This window comes from Schistosoma haematobium, chromosome 7 (genome assembly GCF_000699445.3).
Source record: "Schistosoma haematobium chromosome 7, whole genome shotgun sequence".
NCBI classification, from domain to species: domain Eukaryota; kingdom Metazoa; phylum Platyhelminthes; class Trematoda; order Strigeidida; family Schistosomatidae; genus Schistosoma; species Schistosoma haematobium.
In genome coordinates this window covers 18483286-18488578 of record NC_067202.1, presented here as the reverse complement: position 1 = coordinate 18488578, position 5293 = coordinate 18483286, and positions in this window count along the sequence as shown.

Genomic DNA, 5293 nt, shown 5'->3' with positions numbered 1-5293 from the left:
TTACTTAATTACTTAATTATTTCCACAATTATTTACCAACTAACTAACTAACTTACTTGCACACTTACTTATTCAATTTCTTACTTCCCAACTTACCTAATTACTTACTTACTTACTTCCACACTTACTTATTTACTTGCACAACTAAGTGCTTACATCCTTACTTATTTACCTTCAAACCTAATTACTTACTTTCTTTATCTTTTTCCACACTTACTTACTCAAATTCCTTACTTCCACATTTACTTACGTACTTACTTATTTACTTCAACACCTACTCAAGTACTTATTTACTTACTTACTTCCACACTTACTTACTTACTACCTCACTTACTTATGACTTACTTACTTCCACAATTATTTACTTACTTACTTACTTACTTACTTCAACACTTACTTGCCTACTTACGTACTTACGTGAACACTTACTTACTTACTGACTTACTTCCACAATTAATTACTTAATTACTTACTTAATTCCACACTTACGTACTCACTTACTTACTTACTTATTCACATCTTCACTTACTTCTCTAATTATCTATATAATTACTTACTTCCACAATTACGTATTAACTTACTTACTTACTTCCACACTTACTTACTTACTTGCCCTCTTCCAAATTTACATACTTACTTACTTGCTGACTTCCTTAGTTCCACACCTACTAACTTACTTAATTACTTACATACCTACTTACTTACATAAATAATTACATACTTACTTACATACTTACTTACTTAATTACTTCCACACTAACCCACTTACTTACTTACTTATTTACGTACTTACTTACTTCCAAACTTTTTTACTTATTTGCTTACCTAATTCGTTACTTATTTCCACACTTACTTACTTGCTTGCTTACCTGCTTACTTACTTACTTACTTACTTACTTAATTCCTGACTTGCTTACTCACATAATACTTTCCAGCTTACTTAATTCCTTACTTACTTACTTCCACACTTGCTCACTTACATACTATTTACTTACTTCCACACTTACTTATATACTTACATATTTACGTACCTAATTTCAAACGAAATTAATTTTTTACTTTCTTACTTAATTCCTTGCTCCCACATTTACTCCTTTATTTACTTACTTACTTCCACACATACTTAATTACTTACTTACTTACTTACTTCCACACTTTCTTACTTACTTACTTACTTCCACACTAACTTACTTACTTACTTATTTACTTACTTATTTGCTTATTTACTTACCTACTCAATTACTTACTTACTCCTGTTACTGCTCGTGAACGAGCATTGTTCGCTCAACGTCGTTCTCCATTCAACCCTGTCCTTGGTAATCATTTCCAGCTGCTTCCAGTTGTTGTTTATCCATTCCATATCTGCTTTTATTTCCCGACGTAATGTGTTGTTTGGCCTTTCTCTTTTACGCTTCCCTTCAGGATTCCAAGGTAGGGCTTGTCTCGTGATGTAGCTTAGCGATTTCTGAAATGTATGTCTTATCCATTTCCATCGTCTTTTCCTAATTTCCCCTTCAGCCAGAAACTGGTTTGTTCCCTTCTAAAGAATTTTGTTGCTCATGATATCCCACCAAGGAATGTTGAGTATTTTGCGTAGACAGCTATTTATAAACACTTGTACCTTCTTGATGGTGGTTGTTGTAGTTATGCATGTTTCAGCTCCGTACAGTAGAACTATCTTGACGTTCGTATTAAAGATTCTCACTTTGATGTTAGTTAAATGTTGTTTTGAGTCCCACATGTTCTTCAGTTGTAGGAATGCGGCCCTTGCTTTGCTAATCCTCGCCTTTATGTCTTCATCCGTCCTTACTTGGAATGCATTTGTCAGCTGTCCTCCTTGCACGACCTCGCACTGCAGTCCATCAAATGAGTTCCGAATAATATTGACAATCTTCTCAGGAACTCCGTATTGTCGAAGAAGTTTCCATAACGTCCTCCTATCTACACTGTCAAATGCCTTTTCATAATCGATGAATTTGATGTACAGTGACGAGTTTCACTCAACTGCTTGTTCGACGATGATCCGTAGTGTCGCAATTTGTTCTGTGCACGGCCGATTTTTACGGAACCCAGCTTGTTGAACTCGAAGTTGGGCGTCTATTGCATCTTTCATCCGGTTCAGAAAAACTCTGTTGAAGACTTTCCCTGGTATTGACAGTAGTGTAATACCTCTGTATTCTGATTTACATTATGAAGAATAACGTGATCAATGTGATTCGATTTGTATTAAGAAGGGCCTGACATACATGATATTGATTATCACCCAATGATCAATCAATTGTAAATACATCTCATTCCTACAGAAGGTCAGTCGCGACATGGATAGCTCAGCGATAACATCTCTGACTGTGAAGCTGGTTGACACGGGATCGAATCTGATAGGGGGCATCAGTCCTCTCAAGATTACAGTTACACCTCATTGACGAGTGCCAAGTAGCATGAAACACGAGTCCAAGGTTATCTGTGGACCACCTCCAATCAACATCTTATCTTAACATAGTACACACAATGTCGAGACTAGTGACTACATTGCAACTTGATCGATAGTATTCGATGTGTACTAAGAAGGACCTGATATACATGACAGGCTTTTGTTGGGGATATCCAGAAAACCCTTCAAAAAAAGCCAAGAAATACTCTGAAAACACTAGGAAGCATTTTATCCAATAAGAGCTCACTACAAGTTTTGCCAGAAACATCTAGAAGTTGGAAAGTTACATTCCGAGTTTTTGATTAGATAGTCATTACACTGCTACTATGTTTAATAGTATTCCAGAATTTTCAGGAAAAACCAAGGACATCTAAAGTACTATAAAAACCCTATATTTTCTGTATTAAAATGAACCTTCGGAGTAAAGTGTTTCTCTCATATTTTGCGCCTTTTCTCTCGTGTTCAAGTCGCTGTGTAGTTCTAGCTTTGAGAATACTAGAAGAGCTTAGGAACCGAATCTAACGTTCAGTTACCAAGACTTATCAGTTTTCAAGACGAAAAACAATTACATGATTCAACAATTAGTTATATTACTAAGTTAAAGAAGTAAATTTATTGACTTTTTAAAAATTATATATATATATATATATATATATATGTATATATAAATTGTTAGTTAATTAGTTTCAACTACTTCCAGATCCTAGATTCGAATTCCGTACGTGGGATCATGGATGTGTACTGCTGAGGAGTCCTATGCCAGGACGAAACGGTGGTCGAATACTTCCAAGTTTTCCATGGTGGTCTAGCTTTAATTGACTCATGAACTTAACTGTTAAATTAATCTCAGTTCATTGTATTAAAGTTTATTGGTTGATTGAATGTTTAAAATGATTATAACTACATCGATCATTAAAAATTCCAAGTATTTATAAACAATTGTCTAGACAAAATGCTCAATGCCTTTTGATCGGATACCATCAGCAACAGATTACTGTGGGAGAAAATAAACCAATTCCCAACTGAAGAGTAAATTAGAAAAAGTTGTTTGAAGTGAATAGGATATACATTGAGGAAATCATCGAATGGCATCATGAGGCAAGTCACAATTTGGAATCCTGATAAGGAAAACAAAAGTGGTAAACAAGAGAACATATTGCATCGTGAATTGGAGGCAGATAGCGAGACAATGGATGGTACTTGAAAACAGCTGGAAAGGAGAGCCCAGGACAAAGTTGGATGGGGAATCTTGATCGACGGCCTATACTCCTTCAAAAGGGTTAACAGGCCGAAGTAAATAAGTGTGATGAGGTTGATATCTAAAGTTAGATAATCATGAGAAATCAAGAAAAGGCCCAGGACATATTACCAAACTTAGTATTGAAATCTGATGTAAGCTGAGAATGATAGATCCTGGGTTCGAATCTCGCGGGGTGCGGGATCGTGGATGCACACTGCTGAGGAATCACATACTAGGACGAAACGGCCGTCCAGTGCTTCCAGGTTTTCCATGGTGGTCTAGCTTCAATTGGCTGATGATTTCAATATGTAAAATTTCTAAAATCTCCATAAACCCCATCTGATAGTAAGCTGATGCGTTGAAAATCTAATCTTTCAAAGTTAAAATGATGAGATTGTAATTAGTAATAATCATAGAAAACATTATAAACAGTTGCATAATTAATCATCATGATTCAAACTAAAATAAACTGAATGAATGATTGACAGTGAATGAACGAAAAATATGATTATGTAACAGATTAAATTATCGTATTACAACCATCTTTATCATAATAAAGAACAGAACTGTCCTATTTGCTTTCTGTCTATATGGATCAAGTAGGAAATACATAGTGGATAGATTAAGGACAGAGCTGTTCATTAGATTCATTTGGTATTGTTTACATGAATCTTCTCATTGATATTTAAGACTGCTATTGGTCAGCTTGTTATTGGAGTATGTGCATAATGTGCGTATTGCCTCCATATTGCCTTAATTCACGAGCATTCTAAGCAAAGATGGTTGATGGCTAACAGTGAAATCCAACAGGTACATGTTTCGTCCTATTTGGGACTCGTAGGCTGGATATGCCTCCATCTCAGAGTAGATGTTCATTCACTGACTAGAACTCAGTACCGTTCACTTCAAACGGCATCGCGTTAATTAATTAGCTACTGAGTCCCGATAACCACTTACTTGTGCAATGCGGTGAAGTTGAAACTCACTTAGTATTGTTTAACTGCATCTTCTCATTGATGTTTAAGACTGAAATTGACCAGTCTGTTATTGACAAATTTACATAGAACGAAACGCGCCCGACGGATTCCACTGCTAGCCACTACCCATCTTTGCTTACAATGTTTGTGATTTAAGACAATATCGAGGCAATCTGTACAGGATGCACATATGCAAACAAGAGACTGATCAATTGCAGTCTTAAATAACAATGGAAAAGTAAGCAACTCCGAGTGAATTTAAAACTTCACCCCATCGCACAAGCAAGTGGCTATCAGGACTCAGTGGTTAATTAATCAACGCTATGTCGTTTGAAGTAAACGTTACTAAACTCCAGTCCATGAGTGAACATCAACTCAGACATGCAGGTACATCCATCTAACAAGTCCAAAATAGGACAAAACACGCGCCTGTTGGATTTCACCACTAGCCACTATCCATTTTTGCTTGAAGTTAGTTATTATTATGATTTTTCGAAAAATATACAGACAAACACTCCATCTCCGTTATTCATCAAGTGTCTCTAAATCATAATTGTCAAGAGTTTTTCACCCATTGAGATACATATTTTAAAGAGACATTTGTTAGAGAGCCTAGTTCAAACGCTTTACTCAATCCCAATGGAT